The sequence below is a fragment of the Etheostoma spectabile genome, chromosome 23 (genome assembly GCF_008692095.1).
Source record: "Etheostoma spectabile isolate EspeVRDwgs_2016 chromosome 23, UIUC_Espe_1.0, whole genome shotgun sequence".
NCBI classification, from domain to species: domain Eukaryota; kingdom Metazoa; phylum Chordata; class Actinopteri; order Perciformes; family Percidae; genus Etheostoma; species Etheostoma spectabile.
The window spans coordinates 14,836,720-14,854,799 of NC_045755.1; the positions used below are offsets into that span (position 1 = coordinate 14,836,720).

General features: G+C 39.8%; 1 protein-coding gene across 1 annotated transcript in view; it reads left to right on the plus strand.

The window, feature by feature from the left end:
- The first annotated feature begins 4,136 nt into the window (after positions 1-4,136).
- ptn (pleiotrophin) overlaps positions 4,137-18,080 on the plus strand; it is a 58,328-nt gene continuing 44,384 nt past the window's right edge. Inside the window, exon 1 of the mRNA XM_032505117.1 lies at positions 4,137-4,419. The gene's annotated coding sequence lies outside the window, so the exon portion shown is untranslated. The remainder of the gene's footprint in view (positions 4,420-18,080) is intronic.

Below are 18,080 nucleotides of genomic sequence, written 5' to 3' on the forward strand. Positions count from 1 at the left end.
TATTGGGCTACCGGTGGACGTGTACTCAACGAACTGAGTTAACAGTGTCTTCATCCCTGGCTCTGTTCATGCTCACACCGACAGCAAACAGTGAAAAGGAAGCAAAAATAACAAGGGATTTAATACATCTCACTCAAACTCCAATATATCTGTACAAACTGTTTTCCGGAGCCCTTTTCTGCTTTCAGCTCAAGACAAAATCTCTTGGCCATCAAGGATCCTTTTTTCATAATTGTTTTCATTGTTCATCATCATATCTCATTTAATAATAACGAGGGAAATGATATCATTGGAGAAGCTCCTTGTGGATGGCACTAAAGCATATCGCACACTTAGGTGAGGGCTGAAGGGGGGTGCAAATGGATGAAATGTATTATTAATGAGTTGAATATGAGACGGCAGCAATGGAATGGTATATCGTTATCACCAGGGGGTATGAGTCATACTAATCACTGACCATCACTGGGGCTGAGGCTGAAACAACATGATGCTGAACGTGAAACGGCAGTGTCCATTCAAGGGTAAGGCAGCATGAATAAACAATGGACCAAAGTGTAGGGTAATTATTAAAAACACATAACATCGTTATGCATTCTGTGGTCATGAAATGGAGACGAGGCAGACATTCATTCCCTCTTTGTATACTTTCTGAAAACACATTGCTTTTTGGTGCCAAAATGTGTGCACTGGTGCTTAAATTCTCAACTTTGTTTATTTGTTCTTGTCCAAAAACCAATAACTTATTTCTGCCTTCATTTAGACTTTAGATTACGATATATGTTTCTAGGACAGATGCATCACACAACCCATTTCTCACCAATTGTTACATTTTTTTCAACAGAGCACCTCTTTGATGACTTTCAAAACAAGCTTTCAGTTGCTAGGCAAAAGGTATTTGAGGCGCACCATTTTTTGAACTTTAAGTTTGAATGCCTGTGATTGTGTGCGGGTGGTCTCTTGAAATTTATAACATCAAGTCTCACTCCTCACCCCTTAACCCCCCATCATACTTTTTCATATCAACCTAAAAGAAGTTGCAGTTACAGTGTGGTCTTTTAGACTTAAGACTTGGACTTGAGTCAGACGTGCATCAGAATAATGATGTCTTGACTTTTTACCTGGTTTCACCTGGCTCCGAATGGGCCTTTTGGGGGGACCCACATTAAGTGGGTGATCTGGGGGTCCTCCCCCAGGAAATTATGAGCCTCAGACACTTAATTTCCTGCATTCTGGTACATTTTATAGACTCATTTATTTATTTTATTATATTTTAATTCTTCTATGCTGGAAAATCCCCAGACAGAAGAAAAAAGCTGCAGGCATAGCCACAAGTGAAGGTCCCTCCATGAACCAAATGGCCTGCTGATGTTGACCCTAGTTTCTAACTGGTGTCGGTCGCATTCCCATTTGGCCAGACGAGCTTTGCTGAATAAATAATCTTGTTATTGTTTTTCCCCTTGCCCAGGATGCTCACTTGCACCTACGGAGTGTGCATGAGCAAGACGGCACTGACTGGAGTTCACTTAATGGCCACAACTGTCATTAATAAGAAGGACTTTTTTGAACAGAAGTGCCTTTAAAAAATGTTTTATTCCAACCGGGAAAAACTCCCAATTTATGAAGGACATAATGTGATATGATTGAGCTTCTTGTGGTGAGATTGTTTTCTCAACTGCTGTTTCTAAGGTCAAGAATGAACTTTGAACTCCAACATGATCAAGAACTTGTTAAAGTGCACCGGGAAAAAAATGGAATTTGATAATCCATAACTTCAAGGAAACTCATCAAACTCCTTCTGCTAATGAAAATAATGTGCTATGAACCAAAGCTCCATAACAGCTATAAACTGACCTTACAGAAGGATTGTCTATCATTGAGATGAAAATCTTCCAATTTAGTGATATTTGTGATTTTCTAATAAAGACTTTACTTTACCGTAGCGGATTTGAGACTTATTGGAAAGGAGCTGAGACTCAACTTTGACTTAAAAACAGCTCTGGTAAGAAGATTTTGATAGTAGTTTTAAGAAATTGATCATTGGTGACCATTAATGCCAATTTCTTTGAATTAGAAATGCTCCTGCTGAGTCTCCATCACATTGTCTAATGGTTCTTAATATGCTTCTACCTGTAAATGACCATTAATGTAGTGAAATGGTGCATTATAATCACATTGTGAATAGCTCTGAGTATCACCTTAACAACAGGCTCTGGCACTAAAATGCGTTATCTAATACTTACGAGCTGCTGTTCTGGCACTATGAGGTTTTTATGCAGGAAAGACTTTATAAAGTGAAATATAAAGCCATTTATCTGTGTGTGGACTACATAGAGTCTACAGACGCGGTCTGACATCAGTGTTGTACACAGGGCTTTGTGGACAGAAGTAATGGTACACTTTATTGATTGTGTGTGCTGTAATCTGTCAATCCAGGCTTGTTCAGCTGTGGCAGAGAGCAGGGGCTGCTCGATAGGGTCATCTCTAGCCATCTGTTGTTCCAAATACCCCGAGAGTATCCACAACTTACTACCACACTCCCTCGAAAAGGATATCTGGCCACAAAGAAGAGCTCAAATGGATCTAACCAGAAATATAAGAGGAAGATAGAGACAAGGAGAGAAAGAGACACTAGATTAATTGATAGATAGCTGTACATTAAGTTTAATATTCTAAATACAGTATTTCATTTAAAAGGAACCTACTTTTTACCTCTTACTGTTTGTAAAAAATTACACCTTGTTGACTTTCTTTTCTGGTAATACATTAGCCACCCAGATCCATTATGAAGTGGGCCTGTGTTGTTTTGTTTAGGCCTAAACTGACTAGCTAGTTGAACAGAAAAATCAGTTTTTGGCAAGTTACTTTAAAAATACAATCAATTGCTAATTACTTATTGAACAGATACTTAACATACAATTACATACTACAGAAAATGAATTAGTTACATTACTGATTACATCTCTAAGGTACCTTTAAAAAAGTCCAAAGCCTCCTTGCCTGACTGATTAGTCATGGTCGGTTGGTCTTAAACATCTCAACAACCATTGTTCTGATGGCTTGCCATGACATATTGTGCAGACATTCATGGTTCCCAGAGGGTGACTCCTAATGACTATGGCAATTATCTCACTTTTCCTGTAGTGCCATCAGCAAAGTATTCACTTATCTACGTAACGTCTACCAGATCATGTGGTAAAAAAAATTCAGTATAGATATTTATGGTTCCCAAACGATGTTTCCTCCCAACTTTGGTGATCCTCTGATTTTTTTCTTCAGAGCCACCATGAGGCTTACATTTGTGGTTTTGGGTTTTCGACAACTATGGGAAAATGGCCATAAAATGTTGTACTGACATTCATGTTCCCTTTAAACATTTAGTGTTCACACTGCATTTTCAGAATAGTGAAAAATACTGTTTCCCAGAAACCAAGTTAACACTTTTACACAGATGTTTGGTCATAAAGTATGTGGCAAATTAAAATTTTGACTTGGTGCTGGCACGTGATGAAAAGTTAAGGAATCCTCAAAGTTATTATAATTCCACCTAATCTATTTGTCAAAAAAGTAATTGACAGATTAATCAACAATGGAAATAAGTTTCAAGCCTCAATGTTCATTAAAGGCAGTGATTTGAATCTCTTTAATCCCTGTAATCATACAGTCTCACTGAGATCAAGATCTATTTTTTCTTCAATAGACCTTAGAACAACTAAAACATCTGCAGTGCAGGCCCATATAAAAATCTGAAAAACAAATGCAGAGCAAAGCTGAGGTTTTTCAATATAACATGGATTGCTGTGGTTGGGCTCAGTTTTCCTTGGATCAACAAGATATTTCACATAACTCTGTGTGGTTTGGTTTGGTTGCTATTCCCAGCCTGCTAACTCTGTGCATTTCTTTTGTTGAGTTTGCTCGCTCCTCCTGAATACTAGCCTCTCTGTTGACATTTGGATCAGTGTCTCTTTCCACCATCTCCCTTCTCTTTCTGTTAATGTGTATCTGTGCATCCCTTTTTCTTCTCTCAGCTCTTTCTCTTCATCCCCACGGATGTCCCAGGCACTTTGGCTCTTTACTGCTCTCTTCCTTTCTCCTTCTCTCACCCTCTCATCTGCAATCTCCCGTCTTCTCTCTGGTGTCTCAGTGAGTGCCAGGCGGGACGTCCCTAGAGTGACCTTGGGGGTAATGAGCTCCTGATCACGAGTCAGGAAACCCGGCATCCAACACCCAACCCACAACCCTCCCCTCACCCCATGCAACACACACAAAAAAGAAGGAACAAAAACTATACAGCTATCGCATGCTCAGCTCACAAAGAGAAATAGTACTGGAGAAGCAGGGCAACAGGGCAGAGGTGCAGATGAAAAGAAAATAGAGAAAATACTACTTCAAAATACACAACTACCAGACCTCCAAAATAAAGTAAGTGGATTTTCCTTTTTCTGGTAGCACACTAACTGATGCATGGTTTTTGTGGGGTAGGTGTGATGTGATGGTGAGATGATTACTTGAGCAGAAAAGTTTGGAGTTCAACTGTATTCTGTGGAGAAAGACTCAAATTGCACTAAGGCCATTTTTGGTGTGTGATTTAGTGTGTGTGAGAATATGTTGGGGGTAGGATTTATGTGATGTCCACAACTACCAATATCATCCCCCTGTTGTGTTCATGTTTTTTAAATCTGACAAAAATAAAAGTTTGGATGAGTTGCAAATGAAACTCAGTTGAAGTTTCTCTGGTGATCAAAACAATGTTTTGCAAGTCCGTTTTTCTGACATTTTGCTTGTTTGTTTTACTGTTATATATTTTACCAAAACGTTTCTGTAGACACGGTGCTAATCGTTTTATTGTTACTCCTCCAATTTTAAGCAGAGTTGGCCCTAAGGCTGTTGATAAGAGATAATAAACATATGAAAACACAAAAGATGATTAAGCTTAAAATGCTGAGATTTATAACTGCGGATGAAAAAGTGGCTTGTAGACATTTTGCGTAAACAATTGGCCAGTCCCAATAATCCAGCAGCCATGGGCTATGGACTGTGGTATTAAATCATTTACAGGGCTGTCTCCTCAGTGATTAGACTTCAAACATCCATATGTTTTGTTTATCATCGCTATCAGCCAAATATGTGCAAGACCAATTAAGTATGTCTGTGCATGTGCACTGGTTGAAGTAGGCTACTTTTTCCGAGGATGTCGTAATTTGGGTCAGGCCTGACTGGAATGACAAACCCGGAGCAGCCGTATTGTATCAGCACTATGTGGTCCTGCACAACTTCTGCTTGCGTTGCCATGGCTTTCTTCAGCACTGGTATAGCAACCCGAGTCAGACTAAACAGTGTTCCTCTCTGTCTTAGGGCATTCCTGCTGCGGACAAAAGCTTTCTCTGGCTCATTCTTGCTCGAAATGAGGTGTCCGCTTCATTTCTTTAGAATGAACACATGGTGTGGTCCTAATGAAAGAGCTGGGGGAGATTAAAACATGAGGTGGAGATGAGCTTGAGAAACCAGCTTTGGGTCTGTAGGAAGTAGGAACACAATGTGGATTAAGCTGGATGACAGCCAGAAGGGCCAAACTCATAAAACTGCGTCATTTCTAAATGGGTCCTGGCATTTTCCTTCCAAAATGGCCACTTGGAGGCCTTTAAAAGACATTTCACACATTCTGCCTTTTTCTCTTGTTAAACGCTTGCCCCACAAACTTTACCACGTGATCGTGCCTATATGTCAAGACAAAGTACAAAGCCAGTTCATTTCCTTCTGTCTTCCCAAATGCTTTGACGAGACTGCTCTCCATGGAGGAGCTGGAGCAATAAGGCATAGAATTGTGCTGTTAGGGCCCTGAGAAGTCCACTCCAGGGGGGAGGGAAGAGCTGTGAATGGAGCCAATTCTCATCTATAGGGCACAAGTAAGTGAGTGAGAGAGAGAATAAGAGGGTAGGGGGATGAGGACATACACAAAGATTCTCACATTGAGTGGCTGGTTTATTCTTGTGGGGTACGCACTGACCCCTCACATGTGGGATGAACAGAATGAGCCTTGATGGGGTCCGGAGGGCCTCCAAAGAAAGGGAGGAGAGGATAAAGAGAGGAATAGAAGAAAAGCGAAGGATAGAGATGCCAGGAGAGAGGCCTGTCAAGGAACCATCCTTCATTGCATCCAGTTGTAGCACCATATTGCAAAAGCGTCAAAAGTTGCAATAATGTAGTCCTGGAAAAGGTAATGATATGACCCTACAGCAGGATTCTGGTGTATTGCAACTTGGGTCTTATTTTATTTATTCTGGCCATCATTACAATTGGTAGTAAGTAAATGACATGGTAAAAGGGCTAAATAATTCAGACAGAGTAAGGAACTATGAAATACAGGTTTTAATTCACCAGTGAAAGATAAAAAAGGTAATAATCATAGCAGCAGAAGCTATCCTGACTTCTAATTCTTAGGATAGGCCAAACTCCAAATGCAGTGGATCCTACAAAAAGAAATATCTTTTGTTTGACCCTCCCCCTCAAGTGTCTTTTCACACTTAATTGCACCAATTTTCACAATACTTTAACACAACATTACATGCTTGCACCACAGGAACAATTAAGGTTTAGGCAACAACACTACTTCATTAGGTTTAGGAAATTATGGTTGAGCTTAAAGTAAGTACGTTATTCATATACTGTAAGTTAAAAAAAGTCAACGTTGACTTTTGGTTTGACATGGGACACAAACTCCTGGGTTAAGGTCCTGTGATTGTTTGACCCATCCTTCCTTCCTACTTTGAGACAGCTGTGTTAAACTGGGGTACACGTGTGTCCAACAGACAAACGCACCTAATTGACTTTCCATTAGCACCACCACGTATTGTGCATTTCATGTATTTCTGTGCGATGAGACTTTTATTTCTCACTTTGAAGCATTCTCTCTAGTACCAACAAAGACATTATACAGCTCTTTTAACAGGCAGAGAAGTAATTTCAGATGACAAGCAAACTGAACTTAATGCATAAAGTTGGTAGAGTGCCCCTTTAAACAAACCTCCAGGTTAGCCACCTTAGAAAAAACAAAGGCAAAATGTGAAATTATTCCCCAGCCTGACTATTGTAAACACCCATCACAGTTCACAGACTGACTTCCTGGTTCATTTTTGACAAAACTTGATTGCCATTGCGTTTTTACTGAGGGATTAATCCATTACCACCATCTTGGATGCCTTCCGTTTCAGTTTTGCCACCAAATAAAGTGGTAAATTATTGACTTGTTTAAAATCTTTCTGATCATGAGACAACTCAATTCGGTGAGTACAATATTGAGAGTATAAAGTATAATGTATAAAACAATAAACAAAACGGCTAAACCACAGTGCAAAAATGGTTGTTAAAGTGGAATTATCCTTTAGCTACTGTACTGATGGAAAGGCACAGGTCCTGGGGCTTGCCATTGAAATTTCCCTTGATCTTTTATTCAGCTGTGGCGATGTGCCGTGGGCTGTGACTGCTCCAGAATCTATTGGGTTAATAGTTATGTGCGGACATGCAGACGTTCTCATGGAGACGTCAAGCAAGCAGCTATCTCATTACAGGACGAGACAATCAAAGCTGTCTGCAAAACCTCTGAGCCGATGATGAGAGATTTTTCCTGTTGTGTGGTGTTGGTCCCGGTTGTCTGAGGGAGCCCATTGATGGGACTACTAATGCCTTTTGTGGAAGAATACACGAGTCAGGATTTGTGTTTGTGCTCATTCCTTTCTTTCCTTAGATTCATACGGATTTTCTACTGTTTCTGTGGAAAAACAAATATCTACTGTAATTGTGACTTGCATCCCTCTCTCATGGCTTGTTCTGACATAGGATCCTCGGAGAGTTAATGATTCTCTGAGGCTTTCCACTGTAATCAGAGAGCTCATTAGTGTCCCACTCAGTCACACAGCCACCCGTACACATACACACACACGCACATGCACAAACACACACAAACTGTCCCCAGGGCTGCTGGTAGGTGACTGAAAGAAGAGAGGGCCAAAATACGTCATAGGGTTGGAACACAAGTTCTCTACCCACTACCTACAGCAATGTAAAACTGGACCATAACATTTAACTTGATGTATTTGATTCTAGTGTTGGTCTGTGGCAACACAACATTTAGACAAACATACTAGTTGCTTTGCAAGTTTGAACCTATTTACTGCAATCACTCATGACTGATCCTGTTGCATGCCATGCTGACATGTTTTGAAAAGTATTCAGTTTACTATTTCAAGTATCCATTATGAGATATGAAAATACCGTAGAGATGAATAATGTTTTGCTTAACTTTGTTGTTGTCTAGCAGGTTTTAAAAGGAAGCTGTGCTTAATCTCTATTAATGAAAATTGTTATGCAACATTGTGAAAGATTGATGTAGACTTGACAATTACTGGTGGATTACACAAGATAAAAAAAGTCTGCCAACTGATTTTTATACCATACAGTGATGGATGAAAAATATAAAACCCTATTGCATTGATTAAAAAATGGTCATCATAAATGTTCAACCTGCATTAAGTTATTTTTGGCCACTTGGGGGCAGATCAACAAACTGTAAACACAGTACTGACACACTATTACCCTGTAAAGCTAGCACGCATGAGGTTGATGGGAGCAGTGAAGCTGCAAAACCAAAACAACAACGATATCTTGCTAAATTACGAAAACCTATGCAGTACTGTTTGTCTGATATCTTACAAAATATAATGTTCTATTTAATGCTGCCTCACAGCAAACATCAATGTGGGGCTTGCATAAAAAAATTTGTGGAATACATGCAAATTACAGTGCATTACTTTCATTATGACAGGCTGTTGTCTGTTCATTTATCACTGAAAGTCACCCCTTTCATATTACACATCACTTGACCCATAAAAATATAAACTTTGAGTATGCATGATATGTAAATAAGGAGCTGATAAAGTTCTTGGGAATGTGCGTATTAGCATGGTTACCTCACAAGCAGCTTAACCATTTTCTGCAGTGTACAGGATGCAGTAGAGGCTTTGGACAGAAATACTGTAGTTGTAAAATTTAGCAAATGTCATACAGGGAATACAGATCCTGAGGGTGCTCCCCCACCCCTAGTTTGTGTGTGTGCAGGCTTCAGATGGTGAAGCACAAGGGAGTGGGAGTGTTTGTGTTCCTCTAATTAACTGAGGGATGACCTTTTCTCTCTCACGCACCATGTCATCAGAGAAAGCTAGAAACTGAAAGGAGGAGAGTTGGACAAACAATAATACTTCAGTTGTATTTGCCATAAAAAGAAAAAAAGAGCCTATTTGCACTTTATGAATGCAATGGAAGATATACTTATAGAATTGGTCTCTTTTTGATATTGACCATTTGGTCTAGTCTTTTCCTGGATGATTACAGGTGCAGTGAAAAGAAAAGTAAGCCACGTTATCGACTCGGAATACTTTCTCCCTAATGCAGAACCTTGCTAAATGGCTCAGAGGTAAACCCTGAGGGGACTATTAAATAACATACAGCCAATTCGCTGCCAAAGCTCTAACTAAATGCTGTAATCTATTGGCTCAATCAATGCAATCTTATTTTATTTAGGGCCACGTCTTTGGTTGCAATGTAGCCTGGAGTGGATTCAACCTGGTCAGTGGAGTATTAATGACATTATAATCATTTCTACAGAGAGAATTTGATTCCTGCAAGGCGTAAACAGTGTGAAGATGATAAGGTGGGGTGAGCATGCAGAGACGTGTATTAGCAGGTTGCTCTTACTCATTGAGATGCAGGGATTTGTTGTGATGTGGCCACTGATGTTGAATGGAAAGTTAAATTGATCGTGAGCATCACTGTGGAACACCGTCTGCCACTTAGTGTCTCCATTCGTATTCCACTGCTAATTGGATTGCTAATGGTAATGTTGCACATGGGTGACAACCTTTTTTTTGATTAGAAGGGTTGGAATCGTTATAATGACATTTTTTTTTAGCGCAGGGATCACACGAAAAAATAAATTCAATTTTTTCAACATTACTCTCTCTAAAAGATTCAATGAAGTTATATTTAAGAAAGAAAATCTCTGCCGTTTCCATCTTGCAGAACTTTTTATTAGGGCAAGCTGTGGTTACCAGGCTGCTCATAGTGCCACATCTTCAATACTTAATACCAAAATAATTTCAAACAGTTTATATAGCCTCTTAGTGCCAAAGGGGGTGACTAATCCTTGGTTAAATCTCAGCATGTTTTAATCTAGCCCACTAGAGAGTTTCTTCTGCTCTGGGATGTCTTCCTGTCCCTCCCTCGAGACACCACATTCTGGAAGAAGTGATTTGGAAAGTTAAACACCTATGATGGATTGGCAGAGGATTAGATAGGCCCACACTATGACTGCAAACACCAAGGGTGGTTTTATGTCCACCCACCAATAAGTGATTAGAAACCAGGATCAGTAAGGATAGATATGTGTTCAACAAAGCCTCAAGAGAGAAAACTGTCAAGCACTTGTTACTTGACCTAAATACCCTAAAATGTGTACGCATGTCACAGCTGTTTCTTTAGTCATAACTGAATGAAAGCTCTGACTCAAGAGTGAAAAGTTTCATCCACAAGGAAGGAAAAAAAGACGGAGTGAGAGAAGAGAGTTGAGTGGGAAGGAATCGGGAGAAAGGGAGAGAGGCAAGAGAGAATCATTAGTCAAATGCATTAGTATTCCATCCGTGGCTTGTGCTGTAAGACAGCCGGTCTGTCCAAACAAACAACCAGGAGAGGGGGGATGCCTCATTATTACTTCCCCTCTTTTTTCCCCTGGAGTTCACATTCCATCCGACCACAAACACCAGGCCAGGGCTTTGGCCTTGCCCTTTGTCCCTGCTGGAGTTTAGAGATGTTAGCGGGGCAAGTAAAGCAACAATTCACGTGCTGTTCAGTACATGACGAGGACAGTAAAATGCAAGGCTGAGGCCTGGGAGAGGGGAGAAAAAAACTTTATTATTCGAAATTTTGAACGTTTTGGATAGTCGTCCTCTTAAGCCTGATGCATTGTCTAGTGGAAGGGGCGTCTTTTCACCCTTGAGATGTCCGCTCTTCACACGCCTGTTACCTTCCCTTCCCGACAATTTATCACCAAAAGATCCCAGTGCTCCCAGGAGTAGGCGGTTGCACTCCGCTGGCACACAAACATCAACTATTGAACACAAAGATGCTTCAAAAGAATCTTTGACAGTATCTTTGCCATTAAAATGTTGCAAATATCTGCAAATGTAATTTAGTGCAATTTGGCTTTAAATACCTTTACATGGAAATATTCATGAGCAGATGACAAGATTATATAATTTATGGGGCATGAGTAACTCTAATACCTTAAAGATTGTCACTGCTGCTTCCCACCTAAGATGGCATTTGTATTTTTTGATGAATGTGTTTGTCTCATCTGATCCACATTCATCATACAGCGTGTTTAATCAGCCTTTATGGTTTCCAGACAGGGAGTGACATCCACCTCCCCTGGACTTGAACCAAGGATGTTACACCCCCCAACATCAGGCACTTTTTGTTCCTTATTTCTGTGCTTTGTGGAGTGGAGGCAGAAAATGATGAGTGATGTTAATGCAGTAGAGGAAGCAGGAACGAGCCCCCATAGTGTCACAATCTCTTTCCATCATTTGCATATTCTCTTTTTCAAAATTCTAACTTTTCCATCTCAGCTTTTGTCCTTTTCCTTTGAACCTCTGCCATTTCCACTCAGGCATTTATGCACAGATTGAAAATGGGCACCAAACCGGTAGATGGAAATGTATCGTTAGTACTCCTCGGACACCAGCTGAGAACATCTCAGAAAAACTTGCAGCAGTGTTGCACTGTTTCAAAGAACAAAGGCAGTGCATATAACCTTTAGTGCATGTTAGATTTTGAACTCCTGACCTTTGTACCTTGAAAAAGTTCAATGATGTACCCGAGTGACCTTTATACGTAATCATCTTGAATGCTGCCTTAATTTGAATGGCGAGTTCCCTCTCCTTTGTCATCCTTGATGCTTCTATCTGCTTTTGGCTTAGAGAGACTGTAGCATAAACAACCAGAACCAGAATCAGAAACAGATTAACATGTAAGAGGCAATACAAAATAAAAGCAAAGTACTGCAACAGTCAAGAACATAAATATAGAACAGAAAAAAATATGACTATTTATCATTATGTAATTGAAAAGGTGTAATTGCAAGATGTGCAAAAGTTCCCAGCATAAAGAAAAGCGACTAGATTGATCCCACATCCATTTCCTACCCACCAACACTGCCAATGGGGTCAAGTACTGGTGCAAGGAGTTGGTCCCTGACTCTGTAATGTTTCTGTCCTGTACCACCCAGGTCCCCCAATCAGTGTGCTGCCATTACTGACTTTAAGAACATGACATTTAATAGTCACTTTTAATTCAGATTGAATTGGCATCAGAAACTACATTGTACCTTTGTGATCGAGAAAACCACTCTGCTCTCTTGAAGGCCTATTCATTTCAAATCTAATGTCTGAGGGAATATTTGTTTCCCCTGACTGCTGCACTATAAAGGATGAGAGGATCCCAATTGAAAAAAGTTGACTTTTGGTCAACTTTATTGTGTTATCCTCAATAATTTGTGGTGCAATAATTTGTTATGAGTGTTTGTTACGTTTCTCCACTCATTTCTTTAGTTTGTCAACCGTCTGTATGATACATTTTTAGTCAGAAACCTAACTAACTAACTAACTAACTAACTGACTAACTAACTAACTAACTAACTATGTGCTAATAATGCTCATTTCTACTCCTAATTATAGAAAATTGTACTCATTATTTAACTTATTTTGACTTTACACGCTCTGCAGAGACAACCAAATTAGCTCTTGAGTTATCGGATCAACTGTATTTCACTTCGGGGCACTTGCATGCTCTCTTCACTGAAGTTGAAACAACTTTGACTGCAGAGTGTTATGTGACACACATTAAAGTAAAACAGGGTTTCAGCGGAGGCAGAGGCCCCGCCACGCTGCAGTGTTTGTACATGAGGACTCGATGTCTCCTGTGACTGTTCTAATGCTCAGTGGCAAGTTGAAAGGTCATGTTTAATGCTCTGGGCTTTGACTGTGGGCAAGAGCCACTTCACCCGACCTCCCTCCACCCCTTAACCCTCCGCCCACCACACAGCTGAGCACAGCCGGTGTCATTATGGGGACACTGGCATTTGCGCATCAGTTGTGAGTTGTGTTTTCATTTTGAACGGGAATGATTGGATATGTCCATGCAGCAAAAATGGACTCCCTTATTTATTTGTAAACTGTGCCCCACACAAAGTACTGCCACATTTATGGTTTGGTAAATAAAGCTGGAACAAATAGTGTTTTGTGCAGATGAATGAGGACAATGACAGCAGCGGACACACAAAAAATCTTGTGGGTGGATTAGTGACGTAAACATCTGTAAACACAACATTGTGTATGCAATAATTAAAACTAAATAGAGTTTGTTTGGAAAACGGGACATGTTTTGAAAGGAGTAAAACATTTCTTTACTCTATTGTCACTACCACTATACAGTGGCTTTACAGTGATAATAGATGTTCCAACACTCTTTAATGTACTGTATGTGGCTTATTGGAATATTGGATAGTTCAATGTCCTATTTTGTAACACCGCTGCAGCACAATCATTCGGTTGGGGTATTCTGTAATATTGCGCTCATTTGACAATTAAGTAAAAAGGGATTCACAGAAATCTCTTTAGCTAAAGAATCTGGGGATAACTTAAGTGACATTCATCTCCTGAACCGTCGAGGGAACTGCACACAAACAAGCTGCAGCCAATTTTATTGTGAAATAAATTGGGTGGTGTGGTGGTCTGTATTGAATTCCTATCAGCTTCTCCAGCTGACGTCAGAGGATCTCAGGCGGTGGATCTGGATCTCTACTGTGCTTCACGTGCTCTCCTCTGTGACTGCTCTCCACTTATCACTAACTCTCTCTCAAATACACAAACAGGCACACACACATGCTGTTTGGGACACCTGGGACCTTGATGCCAATTACTATTTTTTCAGTGCACAAGCACATCACATATAAATTGTTATTTACATGTTTCTTAAGTTTGGTGTTAAAGCAAGATTTCTCTTTGGCTAAATGGGTGTTAGTATCAGAGATGTTTTAAGGATGATTGCTTAAGTTGTTTGCTTTTTTTAAATAAAAAAACAACAACACACATTGCATCATCTTACACTGGTTGGTCTAATAATTGTGTGTTTCAGGTCAGCAGTTTGTTCTGGAGAGCAAGGCCAGACTGTGTGAAGAATAGTTCGAGTGTTTCCAGACTCTACAGGTTATAGACTGGACTTTTATCTCGGTTCAGAAACTTAGCAGTGGAAAAGTGCTACATAGATGAAGGCAATGTGCCATGTTAGCCTCGTGCCAAATGGCCCCAAAGACAAATCAATAAAAGTGAAGGATTTGCTCAGGCAAAAGTCATGTCCTTGACAGATCAGAGTTGTCCAATCTTCCTTCCAACGCTTCCTTGATGGCTGTAAATAAGACTGTCACTGGGTCCGGGGAATATAGCGCGTCCCAGATTCATTGAGGGTTGCGCAGAGCCTGACAGAATAGAAACTGAGTGAAACTATCACTGTAAACAGAAGTAAAAAAAGTTCTAAATAGTCTTTCTTTGGGGTTTCAACAAGAACATTTCCTCTCATTTCACATAGAGAAACAAGATAAGTGGGTTATTATAAACTAACTACAATTAGGAAACAACATAGAGAATGTACAAAATACCAAGACACATTCATGATAATGAGTTTCAGTGCCTTCCATCTTAATTAGGTCGAAATAGTCTTCTCATTACAACTTCTCATACCTGTTGAAATTAATAATGGATGGATGATTGGTTTTTTGATTCGTGTACTCACTAAAAAAAAAAAAAGTCCTTGAGTTTTCCAATAATAAAAAAGAAAGAAAGAAAGGATGAAAGAAAAGAGAAAAAATGTAAACAACACAATATACATTTTTTTTCTTACTACTTGGTGACAGCAAAACAAGCTGTAAAAACAACATTGAGAAATCCGCACCTAACAGCCAACTTGTTAGCAAAAACCAGCTGCCTGCTCACACATCCAGCAGATACAAAACCTTAGCTCTTTAGCTGCTAAATGTTCCATTACGTTCACAAGTCGCAAACTTTTAATATATGCCATCTGGTGCTGGGCAGGTAGTGTACAGTGGATTTATCAGTAATAGCTACCGGGTGGAAATACAACTGAATAAAGTGAGAGTGAACTAAAACAGTAAAGTTGTAAGCTATAAAAAAACCCAAACGATTAACCAAGGGCTGTATACCTTGCGTTGAACTAAAAGGGCAACTCTTGTGTCTGGTAATAATTCTGTGTTTGTTCCGTCACAACAACAAGCAACCCTTATCACCTTACACGTAAAAAATATTGGTCAGTGCAGCTTTAGCTTGTTCTAGTTCCCAGTTCAAATCACTTTAGTGAGAATTCAAATCACATCTTTCCAAAACGTTTTGTTTCCTTCTTACATCAAAAATACACAAATCAATTAAAATGACTGTTGCAACTAAATGTGTGGCTGTTATTGATAAAGCATGACTTGCAGTGACTACATTTAGTATATTATACATAAGTATCGCCCTGTTTCAATATATTTTCTGGGAGACAGAATAGTTTTGACATGTTTGAGAGGTTCTTGCAGTCGGCGGGTATTTCATGCCTGTTTCACCGAATGAATTTTGATGGGCTGCTAGGTCCAGGCGTCTTTAACAGTCCCGACAAGCCTTTGTTCTTTTCCTGTTTTCATGTCTGATCCCCAACAGCCCACAGGGGGAAGCTCTGTCGGCCGTGAGCTCCGAAAGCCTTTCTGTTTGATCAACTTCTAACATATTTGAACAATTTAGGCAGGGATGAATGCAGGTAATTCAAAGCCTGCCAAGACAGTGTTTTGGGGAGATGAGAAGATGCCCGGGTTCACAAGGAGTAGCGGAGAAACTCGGATTTCTCATTTCTGCTCTGCTGCATATTCCAAAAAACTTCCCATCAATATGAACATGAACCCCTATTGTGGCTGGCATCCTCCAGCAGCAAAAAAATTAAAATAAAAAAAACATTTGAAATGATCTTCCCTCCCCCAAAATCATTCTCTACCCTTCCTCTGCTTCCCTTTTCTCGGGCAATAACTTATTTCACCCAGTAGAGGCCAGTGTGTAGCTGGTGAGGTCATCCACCTAATGATACAGCTATACACTGCAAAAAAAGAGGCTTTTGAACACCCTCACTGGAGGTCACAGTGAAAAGGGGACATGGATATATATTAGTTCAGTCTAAGCAGGAAAATCACTGAGAGGAAATCAATGGGATGTCTACCAGCAGGAAAGAAAAATAGTGTTTGACAGTGAAAACATTAAAGCCATTTCCACCATTATTTGAAGTAGAAAAACAGCGAGCGAAAAAGAGAGCCCTGTTCAGTATTACTATGAAAGGGCATTAAGGGTGGGTGTCATTGAATACAGTTACTACAGTAGAGTACAGATAAGAGGTCAGGGCCATTATGGTTAGATCACGAGAGCCCTCTAATGACAGTTAAATCAAAAGAAACCAATATCACCCTCAAAACAAGTCTCCTGCTTCCAATTTCTGCCACACATTAAGAAGAAAAATAGACTTTACTGAATAGGTGTGATTATTTTCCGTGGTTGAGTCATCAGAAAGAAGCTGCTTTTTTCCCTTTATGTGGAGATTTGAAGTGGGACTGGGACATTTGGAAATTCTAATCATCATTTAGCACTAACATCTCATTTCAACCACCCACCTTCTGTTGTAAAAGAAATGATTTAGTGATCAAAGGGGAGGTGTGAAAGATACAAGATAATAGTGTGGATGTGCTGAAACTGTTCGTAGCCCTGAGGAATAACCCGTGATTCATTTTCAGTTTCAGATTTGACCCTTTACTGTAGAAGCAGTGCAACTTTATAGCTTCTTTTTACAGGTGTGAACTTGCAGAAATAATAATACTCTTCCCCCTGAGAACATCTCATACAACCTTACACATAGATTTCAATTTCATATGTACTCAAATAAGATTTTGTGACTAGAATGAATTCAAATAACTTATTTCTGATGCACATTCTCCTGTTTTTGCTATTTTTTAAAACAGCGTCAAAAAAAGAGAAGAAATTATGTCTGGATTAAAAAAAAATTAAAATGAGAGTCAGACATTTAAATTAACGATTTAAGATACTTATTCCTTGTTTTTTTTTCTGCACATTTTCACATAGCGAAAGAGCCTCAAATATTCATTATTTCCATCTTATGAGAAAATTAAATCCATTTCATCATTCATTTCATCCGTTTCTGTGTGGAGTTTGCATGTTCTCCCCATGTTTGCGTGGGTTTCCTCTGAGTGCTCTGGTTTCCCCCAACCATCAAAAAACACATACTAGGTTCTCCAGTCAGTGCCCTTGTTCAAGGCACTGGCTCAGATCTGGAGTTGGTCTTGGGCGCTGTAAATGGCTGCCCACTGCTCCCTTGGGGGATTGGCTAAATGCAGAGAATACATTTTGCAACATGTATGTGTATGTGACAATAAAGTACCTTTACCTTTATTTGACACGTTCGTTATTCAGCCACAGGTTTTGCACATATGTTGACACATGTATATTTCTTGAGAACGACAAAAACATCTCGGGTTACGTATGTAACCCTTGTTCCCCGAGATAGGGGAACGAGACACTGCGTCGGTTACGACACTATAGGCGTTCCCATAGTGTTGTAACCGACGCAGTTCAAGTTCCCCTCGAAGGGGAACAACAACTTTCCCTTAACTCTGTCCATCTATCTTTCAGTTTCAGACAGGTTGCTGTGGAAATTTTAAGGCAAGGCAAGGCAAGGCAGCTTTATTTGTATAGCACATTTCAGCAACAAGGGCTTGCATATTTGGCTGATATTTTTGCTGATAATCGTGCTTTTCCTCTGAGAAACTATGAGCAGCGGCTCTTGGACACTTCAAAAAACACTGGACTATACATTTTTTGTAGACATAGTAGGCTATTGCCATATTTTAAAATTTTTCTGCGTGAGCTGTG